Consider the following 15,874-nt stretch of genomic DNA (forward strand, 5'->3'; position numbering starts at 1 on the left):
TTACAATGCGCAGCCGATATTTTTTTGTCGTTATGTCGATATTTCTTCCGTCGGTATATAGAAAAATTGATACTTTTTTCGATACATCAAGGGCCTAGAATGAAATTTTTTTTTTTTGAAATATCGAAATATCGTATTCCCAATACTTTTAAAAGTATTCACAGTGTTACTTGTGACTATGAAGCCACGTAACGCACTCGATAGTTGCCGATATAACGGGTTAACAATCCGTCACTTTCAGGTAACGAACGATTGAGACACAGCTGTGCACAGTAACGTAAGGGCCAATCAGGAAGCGGGAGATGGCCTTTGTGGAAAGATGTGGACAACCAGCGCCACCAAACAGTCAAGATTGACCAATGTCAGACGTTTTCGATTCTCAAATATGACTGACGACAAGGGTAAGCAAGTAGCGCTAACTCTGTTATGTAACGTTGGAAGAGAACAGGAATCAAAGTCAAACTGCAGCAAAAAGCTAAGTGTCTGTTTATAAGGTGACTTGCTAGATTAATCTCCATGACTTTCTTAATTATGAAGATCACAGCACGTTGCGAAGTGCCGACTGTAGGATGGCTCAGTAACCGTGAAGGGGCACTTCGTCGGGTGTGCGTGAGCGTTCCTGAGCTGGGCACTGTTTAGCACGGCCAGTCCCCTGTCACTGCAAGCTCTGGGAATGCTTCGGCGAACACCGTAGTGTGCGGCAGTGGAACGTTGTATATGGCTGCGAACGCGGATCTTGTCTTGACCGCCCAGAACGAGAGGATGGTACCAACCTCAATATAGGAAATGATGGAGTGAGCATTGGCATGATTAAGAACGTCGTAGACACTATTATTCCAGTTATCACACACATTTTCAACCTGTCTCTTGTCAGTAGTACATATCCTACTGAGTGGAAGCAAAGTTTAATTCAACCTATACCCAAGACTGAAAAACCTAAGTCTCCAGGTGACTACAGGCCGATCAGCATACTACCTGCAATATCTAAAGCCCTAGAATACATCGTCCATGAACAGCTGACGGATTACCTCAAAACTCATAACATCCATGACAAATATCAGTCAGGCTTTCGAAAGCACCATAGTACAGCAACTGCATTAATCAAAGTAACTGATGACATTAAACATGCTATGGACAGACGTGAAGCTACCATCCTAACATTGCCTGACTTTAGCAAGGCTTTTGATACAGTTGACTTTGATATATTGCTAATTAAAACGAAACAGCTGAATTTCTCAAACAGCGCAATACACTGGTTCGACAGCTACCTCAAAAACAGAAGTCAACAAGTCATTTGTGGGTCGGAAAAGTCATCATGGAAAAACGTGCGCTCTGGAGTTCCTCCAGGCTCCGTCCTTGGTCATTACTCTTCTCATTGTACATTAATGATATTTCTTCAGTTATTCACTCCTGCAACTACCATCTATATGCCGATGACATCCAACTGTACATAAGTGCAAGCCCCAAGAACATTGCTGACGCAGTAGCGAGTATGAACGCAGATCTTTCTTCTGTTTCTCGATGGGCACAGAACCTAGGTCTGAAACTAAACCCCAAGAAATCCCAGGTCATACTTATATCTTATCCAAAGTTAATCAGCCGGTACTTTCGCGAAACAGTCCCTCAAATACTCCTCAATGGTACCCAACTACCATACCAAAAAACAGTAAAAGACCTTGGAATTATCTTGGATGAACACCTAAACTGGGAAGAACAAACAGTCACAGCTTGCCGGAAATCGCTCTCCTCCCTACATGCAATTCAAAAATTTAGAAAAATATTTCCAACCCATGTTAAACAAAAATTAGTCCAAACACTAGTCTTGCCTAATCTTTATAACTGTGATGTAGTTCAACACGGCACAAATAGTGAAAATTCGAGATGCCTCGAGCTAGTGATGAATGCCTGCGTTAGATACGTGTGCAATATACGGTTGTATGATCATATCAGTCCTTCATACTCCCAGCTACGTTGGATACGCCCACATAAGGCACGCGATCACCACACGACGTGCTTACTTCATCGATTTCTTTAGCCACTGGTGCCCCCAATACTTATCTTCTCACATTAAACACCTATCATCATTCCACAACCGCAATACCAGATCGGATACGTCTAGCATCTTGGCTGTACCTTTACATAACACAAAATCTTTCTCCGTGTCATTCTCCATCTCAGCCATACGACTATGGAACGCGCTCCCCTGTGATCTGCGTCTTATCCAGAACCACTCAACATTCAAGAGGGAACTCAAAACTTACATATTAAGGACGGTATAGCCACCATTGTTGTGACCCTCTCATCTCTTTCCATCTCCTCTCCATCATAGCTTCGAATTTTACCATTCTATTTCTCTTCCTCTAACCTATCTACGTCTTCTATATCTCTTTCACCCCATTCTGTCGTCTTATGTCTCTGCTCGATGAGAATAACTCACAAGCTGCAAGAATATAACGAGAAAATTCCCAACTAGCAATAGGACTGACATTCATAAAAGAAAAATATGTTTACTTTCATATACATAGTCATTACTATTATTATTATTAATATTATTATTATTATTCTTGATTGTTATAATTATTTTTTGATTGTTATAATTATCATTGTACTACTGATATAATCTCTAGTTTTTTCTTTAGCATTAATACTGTATAACATGTTATATGTCCTTGATGTTCTGTAGAAACTGAAATTTGTTCAATCTGAGTATGCCTGGTTAGGTAAGAGAGAGGGCCTGAAGACCCTAATCTTGCCAGGTAAAATAAATGCATAAATAAAATAAAATAAATATATATAAAACCCCTCAACCTGAAGCTGTGCTGCGCGCCGATGAGATGCATGGCACCGCGCGGAGTGGCCGCGCGGTTTGAGGCGCTGTGTGACGGTTTGCGCGGCCCCTCCCGCCGAAGTTTCGAGTCCTCCCTCGGGCATGGGTATGTGTACTGTTCTTAGCATAAGTTGGTTTAAGTTAGTTTCACTAGTGTTTAAGTCTAGGGACCGGTGACCTCAGCAGTTTGATCCCTTAGGAATTCACACACATGTTGAAGATGCATGGCTGTTGAGGTGAAACAATCGTTAGCGGGCAACCTTTGGTGAATCTGCCGCACCTCACTTGTATAAGGCTTACGCAGGCAAATGGGGATCGGTCGGAGTGGATCCTTATTTCCCTAGCTGCTCGTGGGACAGAAAGGGAACCATCGAAGTTTTCTCCTCCTCCTAGCGGAAAGGGTGGGGCGCTGCTAGAACTAACACTCAATCAAATAAGAGAGATCGTGTCCGCAATGCTCCAGACTCAGAGGCAATACAGAACTTGTCCATGAATAGTAGCGGAACGCATGCTGCCTGTCTGAATCTCTTTTTGTTATGAAACGGAGAGAGGCCAGTTTTGAGGAGGTTTCGCTATTTATACTGAAAAAGGGTTGGAGGACATCGTAGGTACGCTGAAATCCATCAAGCGATTGCGTAATGCCACGCTTTTGGTTGAAACAGGTAGTTCTCAAAAAATGACAGACATCTGAAAAGTTAAACGCCTTGGAGAATAAGCCTTAGAAATGGAGCTCTACAATATCTTGAACTACAGCAAAGGTATTAGTGTCATGTCGAGGTCTGGTAGACATTCCAAGGAGGAAATGAAGCTGAGTGAGCTAAAAAGGAAACGTCGATGTGCAAAATATATTGAAAAAGGTGGAAGAGAGTCTAGCAAAATCGGACTCTTTCATCATTACTTTCAATAGCAGGAGTGGATTTCATTCGTCTAAGTGTGCTATCCCAATGTCTTCAATCTAATGCGCTGTTTTAAATGCTGGCAATCTGGGCGCACTGCTTCTACTGCTGCTGCTTTAGTTCCCACAAAGTTCTCTCAGGTCAAAAAAGCGAATGGGAATGTTACACCACAGGCAGTAGACTGTCAGACCATGTCAATGTCACTCGATATGTCGGTTCTGGTGTCTCTGATTCAGAGCCAATGGAATTCTAACTCAGCCCAGGGCAACCATCAGGCGACATGGTTGACCACCCATTGTGGGCTCCCCACCTCACCGTAAAGACAAGGTGAAAGTGCAACCAACGTCATAAATGGCTTTCATACTTAAGTGAAACATGAATGGCTTCAGGACTTGTATGGAGGAACTGAAACTCCTGTCATAAGCACAACACCTGTGACTGTTTACTTTTGAATACATTATGGGAGTGACAGTGATCAATATGTTACAAATATTTACTATTCAAAACAGTCTTGATCACAATTTATTTATTACGGTGATCGGTTTCTTCAGACCTACAAGTCGTGTACAAACCTTTAATTAGAGGGCTACATACATTAAAAAAGTACATTAAGTTGTTGTTGTTGTTGTTGTTGTTGTGGTCTTCAGTCCTGAGACTGGTTTGATGCAGCTCTCCATGCTACTCTATCCTGTGCAAGCTTCTTTCTCTCCCAGTACCCACTGCAGCCTACATCCTTCTGAATCTGCTTAGTGTATTCATCTCTTGGTCTCCCTCTACGATTTTTACCCTCCACGCTGCCCTCCAATACTAAATTGGTGATTCCTCGATGTCTCAGAACATGTCCTACTAACCGATCCCTTCTTCTAGTCAAGTTGTGTCACAAGCTCCTCTTCTCCCCAATTCTATTCAATACCTCCTCAGTTATGTGATTTACCCATCTAATCTTCAGCATTCTTCCGTAGCAGCACATTTCGAAAGCTTCTATGCTCTTCTTGTCTAAACTATTTATCGTCCATGTTTCACTTCCATACATGGCTAACAAAGTTATAAAGCTATAAAACGACGAGGCAGCATTTTTCCACTGAATTTGTTGTAAAGTCGATAGGCAAACTAGTGGTTCCCATGGTGAGGATAAACTCCAGTGCAAAGATGTGGCAGCAGGCCTCTTTCTAACGAAGTTGTTGCGAAAGTGGAATGGCAAAGACTGTCACGTCAGATGATGTACTGTTGAGCAGCAACATGTCTTTATTGAAACGATTTTCAATTAGTAGGCTGCAATAATCTTTAGCTGACATGTATAGTACATGCTGCACAGATGTGACACGAAGTAATTGTGCATAAACATCCATAGGTCCACTGTTTCCGATATGATAGTGAAGAGGAAACGTGAAGAGCCACTTACAGAGACCTCCGACACATGAACAGGGCCGTAATGTGTTATGAGCAGACATCTCTCCAGACCATCACACAGGAATTCCAAGGGAGGTTAGAAAACTTGGATCTCATGGTCGAGCGGCTGCTTATAAACCACTCATCACGCCGGTAAATGCCAAACGACGCCTCGCTTGGTGTAAGGAGCGTAAACATTGGACGATTGAACAGTGGAAAAACGTTGTGTGGAGTTACGAATCACGGTACACAATGTGGCGATCCGATGGCAGAGTGTGGATATGGCGAATGCGCGGTGAACGTAATCTGCCAGCGTGTGTAGTGCCATCAGTAAAATGCGGAGGCGGTGGTGTTATGGTGCGGTCTTCTTTTTCATGGAGGGGCCTTGCACCGCCTGTTGTTTCGCGTGGCACCATCACAGCACAGGCCTAATGTTTTAAGCACCTTCTTGCTTCCCACTGTTGAAGAGCAATTCGGGGATGGTGACTGCATCTTTCAACACGATCGAGCACCTGTTCATTATGCACGGTCTGTGGCGGAGTGGTTATACGACAATAACATCCGTGTAATGGACTGGCATGCACAGAGTCCTGACCTGAATCCTATAGAACACCTATGGGATGTTTTGGAACGCCGACTTCGTGCCAGGCCATGCCGACGGACATCGATACCTCAGTGCAGCACTCCGCGAAGAATGGTCTGCCATTCCCCAAGAAACCTTGCAGTACCTTATTGAACGTATGCCTGCGAGAGTGGAACCTGTCATCAAGGCTAAGGGTGAGACAACACCATACTGAATTCCAGCATTACCGATGGACGGCGCCACGAACTTGTGAGTCACTTTCAGCCAGGTGTCCGGATACTTTTGATACTTTTGTATATAGGGCAAGAGAGGTCCACGCTTTGAGGAGTAATAGTATTAGTGGTTCTGAACAAAAAAGCTTCACATGGACATATGACCTGTTCCGAATGGTTTCCGAGATAGAACACAGTTAATATTCCATTTAGCACGTTTTTCTTGAATAAATCGAAACCCGTATTCACCAGCAAAAACGTATCGCAGTACAAAATTTAATACATAAAATTTCCTACAGTAAAGTCTTACTAATTTTGTCTCTAACACTAATAGTTTGCATGAAGTGAACTAGATAATATTGAAAATCTCGCGCGGTGCGTATGCACTGTAGCTTCGGTGGTTTTTGTAGGCGTCTTTAAGGTAGTTTTCTGACTTGATAAACTACAGGTGTCCCGTATTAAAACAGTTCGCTTCAACTTCCTCTACACTACTATGATATAATGTAAACAATGACAATGTTTGAATAACACAGAGAATAAATGACGGTGTATCTTAAATGTTTTCTATCTCGCCAACCACTCGGAATAGCGCATATTTCCTTATGAAACTTTTTGCTCGGAAAACACTATCACCCCTCAAAGCATGTACCGTTCCTCCTTCATTACCCTGTATAAACTATGGTACGAAGTACCCGTATGTGTGTGTGTGTGTGTGTGTGTGTGTGTGTGTGTGTGTGTGTGTGTGTGTGTGTGTGTTTGGAGCTTACAGGCACTCATAGCCGAGGTCATTGAATGTGGGTAAAACGACTAAAATTGTTGATACACAGTGAGGAGGAAACCTATAAATGGCAGCCATCTACTCACTCGCGTTAACCCACACAATCACTCTTCTGACAGGCCTTAACACACTGGAGAAGTGTGAACGGTGTTATACATGGGAGTAAAACGTAATTAAAACAGCAGGAGAGCTAAGAGACAAGCACAGGGAAATGTGACTCGCTGACCACTCACAAAACATGTGGGTAAGCCAGTCACCCAGTATGGTATGCAGGGGAGCTGCGCAGAACATACGTACCTCACGTACCACGAGGAGCTTCCCTTGGATGGTGAGTGGTGAGGCGCTGCCCTTGGATGGTGAAACGCGCCCTGTCTGCTCCGATGAACCTGTGATTAAGGCACTTTGCGATATTTGGCGCCCTCTGAGTTCTGGCTTTCAAATCTCTCAGGTGTGGTAACCACGATAGTTTGGACTAAGAAATGAGGACCAGAAACTTCATTCAGTCCTTACAATGGGGAATCGTGTCCCTCACATGCAAGTCAGGTAAGTCAAAAATACGACGAGGACGGTTAAAATGCTCACATTTACCTGCAGAAAACTCAAAATCTGTCTTTGCCTCCCAGTCATCTGACCTCTGCACTATAAGTTGCAACTGTCGTGTCACTATTGCAACACTGGTGGAGGAAAAGAAAACAGAAAAATCATTCACAAAGAAAGAGCACTGTACAGGACTCTTTGCCATGGAAGAGATACTGTTATGGCAAAGAAGGCCACACCATTTTCCTGCTCAAAACTATCTGACAGGGCGTCACCAACTCAGGACTTAAGGGGCTCCGGAACGCCCTATACTTGCAATGTTAAAATAACGCTTATAAATTACATCTTTCCTCACAAAGTATTTGAGGTAGGAAGTTGAACTTTTTACAGATTATTTATTGGAATATGGGCTACAACTTAACACAGGGATTTTACAAAATTTTAGTTCAGTTATTTAAGATGATTTTTTTTCAATTTTAATGAAAATTCACAACATTTTTTGCAATTTTTTACTTATATATTCAAATATATACAGTTTTTTGGAAAAAGGCTGTGTTAAATTATGCAGAAGGTACTGTGTAACATTTACTGAAAGTTTGAAACAAATATGTTTGGAAGATCCTTAGAAAACATGTAATTAGTATGAGAAAATAAAAGTTTTGGGAATCGAACTACAAAGATTGGATTAACTTTTTAGTGCATTCCAGGTCTATAGGATGGATTATCTTCATCCTCTGCAAACTCCTCCTCCAGCTTCCTCTTGTTCCTCCTCCTGTTTGCCCGCATCTCGTGGTCGTGCGGTAGCGTTCTCGCTTCCCACGCCCGGGTTCCCGGGTTCGATTCCCGGCGGGGTGAGGGATTTTCTCTGCCTCGTGATGGCTGGGTGTTGTGTGCTGTCCTTAGGTTAGTTAGGTTTAAGCAGTTCTAAGTTCTAGGGGATTGAAGACCATAGATGTTAAGTCCCATAGTGCTCAGAGCCGTTTTGAACCTCCTCCTGTTTACTCTTGCTTGTATTTCTAGACTCTTTACAGCCCTGTCTGCAGCCCGAAGGCGTTCCTTGTCTAAAGCAAGCATCGCTCGTATCATGTTAGAACCTATCTTCATCCCCATATTTCTAAATACCTTGCACCTTACAATGTTGCCATCATTGAAAGTCGCAACAGCATTATACACACCAAAGTAAAGTGTTTCTATTCCAACAAATACAGTCTGGGGGATTCTCGACCATATAACACTATTTACACTTTCATTGGGGTTTTGAGTTTTTCCGTGAATACACTTTTTCAACAGTTCAGGTGCTGCTAAGTCTCTGAAAATAGGTTGGCCGCAACACATACTTTATCTCACATCACTAAAATGTACCTGATGAACACAGACGTTAATAATAACACCATTTGACAGCAGTTTAACAGCGCCACAGTGGGTCACGCTCATGTAGAACACATTTCAAAAAAAATTTAAAAATAGTTGTAGTCTTCGGAATTGAATAAATTATATATCTATTAAAAGGTAATAGTCTGCAGATTCAAAAAACGCAAAAAAGTAAAACTTGAACTTTTCATGATTTTGAGCCTTTCCGGAGCCCCTTAAAAAAAAAAGCGCTTAGCGAAGAAGGACCTTATGAAAACGGGGAGGTGAACTGATGGAGTTGCACGATAATATTATGTCTCCAAGTCGTGTCGTACACCTTACTGCTATCGAAAAATATACCGAGGTGGTGATTTTTGCGTAGAAAAGCCTGCCGAACAGCCGCCTCTAGCAGGGTCAGGTTGGCGACAGTGGACCAGAATCTCTGGAATCCACAATGAGAGTGGCTACTGAGTTGCCTAATCTCTAACAGCCACATCAGACGACTGTTAACCATGCGCTCTTGAGACTTTCCTACGCAACTCGTTACGATTTCAGTAACTACCGGGGCATGTGCGGTCCTTTTCTGGTTTGAGGATAGGTATCAGTGCTGCCACAGTCCGTGAGCTGGAAAAGTTTCTTGTGTGCCATACAAGATTAAAACCTTCGAGGGGGGTTTGCTTTGGCACTGCTGGCAAATGTCGAAGAATGCAGAACCGGATTTAGTCGTGACCGGGAGCAGTATAACGAGTCTCAGATAGTGCCGATACACTATGTGATTAAAACCTGACACCTGGCGGAAAGTGGCTTACACGTTCATGGCGCCCTCCATCGGTAATGCTGGAATTCAGTATGGTATTGTCCCACCCTGAGCCTTGATGACAGCTACCACTCTGGTAGGCATACGCTCAATAATGTGCTAGAAGGTGTCTTGGGGAATGGCAGACCATTCTTCACGGAGTACTGCACTGAGGAGAGGTATCAATGTCGGTCGGTGAGGCTTGGCACGAAGTCACCGTTCCGAAACATCCCATTAAGGTGTCCTATAGGATTCAGGTCAGGACTCTGTGCAGGACAGTCCATTACAGGGATGTTATTGTCGTGTAACCACTCTGCCACAGGCCGTGCATTATGAACAGGTGCTCTATCGTGTTGAAAGATGCAGTCGCCTGCCCCGAATTGCTCTTCAACGGTGGGAAGCAAGAAGGTGCTTACATCATCAATGTAGGCCTGTGCTGTGATAGTGCCACTCAAAACAACAAGCGGTGCAAAACCCCTCCATGAAAAACACGACCACACCAAAACACCACCGCCTCCGAATTTTACCGTCGGCACTACACACGCTGGCAGATGACACTCACTGGGCATTCGCCATACCCACACTTTGCCATCGGATCGCCACACTGTGTACCGCGATTCATCACTCCACGTAACGTTTTCCCACTGTTCAATCGTCAATGTTTACGCTCCTTACACCAAGCGAGGCGTCGTTTGGCATTTACCGGCGTGATGTGTGGCTTATGAGCAGCATTTCGACCATGAAATCCATATTTTCTCACCTCACACCTAACTGTCATACTACTTGCATTGGTTTCTCATTCACTCTGGGATTCCTGTGTGATGGTCAAAAAATCAAATGTTCAAGGTCATCAGTTCCTAAGCTTACACACAACTTAACCTAAATTATCCTAAGGATACACACACCCATGCCCGAGGGAGGACTCGAACCTCTGCCCTAGACCACTCGGCTAATCCCGCGCGGTTGTGATGGTCTGGATAGATGTGTGCTTGTTACACATTACGACCCTCTTCAACTGTCGGCGGTCTCTGTCAGTCAACGGAAGAGGTCGGTGAGCTGCTGCTGTTCCTCCAGCAGACAGACCAACTTCGCCTCCATACCAACAACGACTGCCGTTTACCTCGTCGCCAAAATGTTGTAACGGCGACCGGAACAGTCGGGGGGTTGAAGCAACGGAAAACGCGGCGGGACCGGCGGAGCGGCCCGCAAACAACAACACAACGGAGACGGCGCACACGACCAACGAAGTCCTCACGACAACAACAAGAACGAGACAACGGAGTCAAGAAACCTAACTAAACAACCACATCTTCTCGTAAACAAAACACGAAAGTAAATACGCTGTCTAAGGCGAGGCGATATGTCAAGAGACGTACGCAATGTTAGACTGACTGGATGAGCTTTTTTTCCCCTTTATTGAATTTCGATTTCCCCCGAAGGCGGCCGGCTGGCAGCAGCTTAGTACGCTGCTCTACAGCCTACAGACTTTTTTAAAAACGGAAGAAGAAAAGAAACAAGAAAAACAGGCGAAAATGCTTACGACAGCACCAACTGAACACTCGACTAGCTTCGCCGTTTTCGAAATGCCCGTTCTCAGGATTTGCATCATAATAATAATCTGACAAAGTCGCTTATCTCACTGGATTTCTCCATTTGCAGCTCATATTTTCGCTAGGATGCTTCCCCATCTTTCTCCGCTGCTCTTACATACTTCCAATAGCGTGTGACGTGCCCGAAACGTCACCAGGCGGCATCCGATCTCGCGATGGGCAGTAGTCGCAATGTTTCGGCTTATGAGTGTATACTGCAGCAACGCCATCAAAGGGAAACTTTTTGATCACCCCTGATATTTAACATGATCAGATTAGGTCCTTCAGATTAGGGCCTTCAAGTCCTAATTTGAATCGGGTCAGGGTTTCGGAAATGCAGTATTTGTTTTACACCAACATTTCCATGAGAAATGACAACAATTTCAATATAATACACAGTTACAAAATGATTTTGATGTGCTTGTCGGTAGTGTGAATAAAAGTGCTAACGAAGAACAAATAACATTAATACTAACGACACTACTACTACCACCACTACTGCTGCTGCCTGTAATAATAATAGTAATAAAAATAACATTGGTAGTAGCTTATACAAATCGTCTGTACAAAAGTGACATTTTTTGACATAACTAGATTTGTGGGAGAGAAATTCAGGTAGATTGTACCCGCTAAGTACTTTCAAAATGTTCAAATGTGTGGGAAGTCTTATGGGACTTAACTGCTAAGGTCATCAGTCCCTAAGCTTGCACACTACTTAACCTAAATTATCCTAAACACAAACACACACATCCATGCCCAAGGGAGGACTCGAACCTCCGCCGGGACCAGCCGCACAGCTAAGTACTTTGGTAAATGAGGAAGATTTGGTTGGAAAGAAGGATACATAGTTTAATAGGGTATCGCAAACATGCACAAGCAGACACTATTGTAGTTTCATTTGCTTTAAAGTCAAATAGTGCATATCGAACGCCTGAAAGTCAAGAGAACATACTGCGTGGAGGGCAAGAGGATTAGCGTTTAGCGTCCTGTCGACATCGAGGTCGTTAGAGACTGAGCAGAATCTCAGATTGTTATACGTATGAGAAATCGGTTGCGCCATTTCTAGAGAACCATCCCGGCATTTGCCTCTGCGGATTTAGAGAAATTACGTAGAAGCTAAATTGGGATGGCTGCATTCGTATTTGAACCGTCGCCCACTCTAATGTGAGTGCAAAGCGCTCAGAGCAGCGCCTGCCCGCATCGGTAGCTATGCGATCAACGATGCGGATTGCTGAATGAAAGGACCCTGGTTCGATTCCCGGCAGGGAAAGAGAATTTACTCCTCTCGTGGGCTGGGTATTGTGTTGTCCTCACTTTCGTATCGTCACAAGTAACATTTCTATTGAGAGGGATGAATCGGAACGTTCCGAAAGCCAATAAATTGAAATGCTATTCTTGTGACTGGATAGGTGATCCGTTAAAGTGCCGAAGTTCCGGATAGAGAATCCGGAACTGCTCACTCGGTGGCACATTTGTGAACCCTGCCGCCAAGACCGCAAACTCTGCTTAGCGAGGGAGCTCGAGCGAAGTGAGACCAGCGCTATTTCTAAATAAAAGTAACTCGGCGGAAAAGAGTCCTTCCCCCCTTCCCAAAAATATGGGACTCTATCTGAGATATTTGTACTGTAATTGGCCTGAGCGGGACGCAGCCAGTTTCCGAAACCTGACGCCGCAGGTCATTACGCGATGGTGAACAAGATAATTCATCGGGCGGGGGCGTCGACGGACAAGCGAACTGCGCGAGCGAATGGAGGACTTTCAGCCGCTGTCTCTATTTATTTACCGCTCCTCCCCTTTCCCTCCCACTCCCCCTCTCTCTCTTGCTGAACTTTGCGCCAGCGACGCTCCTGCGCTGAGGAAACTGCCTGGCCCTTCCCTTCGCCCCCACCCTCTGCCCCTTTCCGTAATTACAATGTTGACTCTGCGCTTTATTTATGTTGCAGCCGATTTGTCGAGCCGACTCTGGTGTACCTACTCCACTCCACTGCACTCCAGTCGGCGCGCGAGGAAAACGCCTCCCGTAATCTGCAGCTGATTTACGCAGACGGGCTCGTTAAGCACCCGCCGCGACACGCACCTAGCGTGAGACGCACTTGCGTGTGATAGACGCCGCCCCCGCACGTCAGCGCAGCGGCGGCCTTTTTGCGGCTGGTTCTGGTTTTCAAGTCGCTGGGACGCTCTGATGCTCTCGAGAATATACCGGCGGCATGGGCTATTGCCCTCACACGTGACCTGTTCCTCGACGTGAAACACGCCTAATGCAGTTGGTGCACGCTCAGAAAAGAGCTGGTACCTCACATGGAACGTGGCGTGCTCCTCACCGTCATTTTCGCCAGCGGCACTATCCACCGGCAGATGACGGCTGTATCTTTGAACGTTAAAACCAGCACCAGTTTTAAATATTTGTTTTCGCACCGGATTGGAGTAATCAACTTCACCTTAAAATATTTTCCTTTTCAAGCAGAGAACGTTTCAGCTCGGCTCGGCAAGGTTAGTTGTAGTAACTGTTACAGTATATACAAGCACTGTTCTACTTTCATTTTGCTTGTTTTAACGTACACTTGGTCCTTTGTCCATACGCTAGCAAAGTTATTTTATCTGTAGTACGCACTCCAAAGAATTGCGATGGGATATGTCTATGCCATAGACAGCAGTCTTGAAATTCATTGGTCCATAACGTGGTATGCGTACTGTAAGACCTTCAGTAGACACACCATCAGATTATTTGCCTTGTCGCTCTAACGAAGTAGGCGAGTGTCAGCAATATGTCTCGTGGCCTTATCGTCGTGTGTTTATTTTCTGCCGTTAGGTCAGACGATAGAAATGCCACTTGCACGCTTAGAGTAGCAGATTGACGGTAACCAACTTTAAACAGAACTTGATTAATTTTCACTCACATTAATTAAAACAATATCAAGCATAAAAATTACTTAACTTGGTTCCGGATGCTATTTGCAATTTACAATCTGAAGTTCCTTTGGTATTGGTATGTTAATCTTATTCTCCCATATATCTCTGATACTTGACAAAAGTGTCTATATATTTATCTTCATGACTATGTACAGGAATATGGTAATCTTATTAGGCGCAGACTGAAACTTGACTATAGACTGGTACAGACAAATATAGAACTCGTACAAACTGGTACAGACAAATGCAGACTGGTACTGACTGGTGCAGACAAATGCAGACTGACTAATCGGAGGTCTGTACACTCGTTATAATACCTCGTGCGTTCATGTATCACTGCGCGAGTGTGATTCGTGAGGAGAGAAGGTTCTACGTTAGCAGCAATCGCATTGGCTGCGTTACATATTAATACGCGGATCGGCGGAAGCAGAATTTGGTCCGTCTCTAAGACAGCGCCATCTCGTAGTACGGAGACGGACGAGCGCTGCGCCTGCGCTGTTGTGCTTAGCGGGGCGCGCTCTAGTGGGGAAGTTGTGTACGCGCTGACTACGCGGAACTATGTACACATCACATAATCCTAGAACGGTCATAAAATAGAACTATGTCACACATGAACGGAGAGTGATCAAATTTGTACATATCATCGTGCAGAAGATACTCCTGTTAAATTAATAAGGCAGCCTGGAAGTCTTTTATAAAACATGAAGCTGAATAACAAATATTCGCAGAGAGCAGGACATGAACAACCAGCCTCTCCGCTCACATTCCACATCTCCGTCCACTTCACTGCATTTAATACACGTAATTTAGCCTACATTTTTCATCCTACGATCTGCTAAGGATCACCAATATACTTAAAATGTAAACAGGCAACAAGTACCAAAACTATGCGACTTTTTTTTTTTTATAAATCTTCAGTGCGCGGGAGCTTCGGAACAGCGTTCTTTCACCGTACCTAAGTTGTTCCCAAATATAAGATTCCTTTGAACACCGGCGCGCTGTTTCCTCTCATTTTATTGGAACAAATCGCACCCAAAACAATCTGTCTTCGAGAAATACTGACCGTGGCAGTGCTTTTGAACAGCATATATTCGTTCCTCGTAACTTACAAAAACCACCAGATACGGGCTTCAACTACGAACGAGGTAATCCAAAAGTGTCTCCTGAATTATACTTCTGACGTCGGAAGCGATGTTGCATCTCGCTGGCCACGTTCCTCTTCACATTGCAAAAATTTGAAGTCTGAGGATGCTCCGCGACGTGGAATTCCTGTTTTCTTGCCTCAGAAAACTGGTCTAGCTCCACGTACATCTTGGCTTTCACGTCCTGTGCGAGTACAGTTGTATGGCCGCTATGCCACCGACCACTGACCTGCCAGTGTTATCTGTTCCCCCTGTTTAAAACTGACGGCTGCACATTCGGTAGCTGTTGACGACTTCTCCCTGTCGAACGTCTCCTGAAGATTGAGGCCTGCATGTTTCGTCTCCTCTCTGATACCCTATATCACCGTCGTCTTCGGATGACTATAGGCTCGACTTCCTGTCTCGTCAGTTGAAGACAGAACGTCTAGATCGTTTGTAATAATATTTTTCAATAAGAGGAACACGTAGTAACTTAGCCGTGCTCCGGCTCGTGTTTGTGCCGTTTACAGGTAGGCGTCGTGTATTGGGACTGTCACCTCTTGCTATCTTAGTCTGTTCACTGGCGGCACTACGTTTGCTCGCTTTGTCTGCCGTCAGTAGCAGCAGCAGCGGTTATCGATAGCAAGTACGGTTGTACTATCTTCGGAGCGACCAAAAGTGTTTCCGCCGGCCGCTGTGGACGAGCGGTTCTAGGCGCTTCAGTCCGGAACCACGCGGCTGCTGCGGTCGCAGGTTCAAATCCTGCCTCGGGCATGGATGTGTGTGATGTCCTTAGGTTTGTTAGATATAAGTAGTTCTAAGTCTAGGGGCACTGATGACCTCAGATGTTAAGTCCCATAGTGCTTAGAGCCATTTGAACCATCTA

This window comes from Schistocerca cancellata, chromosome 9 (genome assembly GCF_023864275.1).
Source record: "Schistocerca cancellata isolate TAMUIC-IGC-003103 chromosome 9, iqSchCanc2.1, whole genome shotgun sequence".
Classification (NCBI taxonomy): domain Eukaryota; kingdom Metazoa; phylum Arthropoda; class Insecta; order Orthoptera; family Acrididae; genus Schistocerca; species Schistocerca cancellata.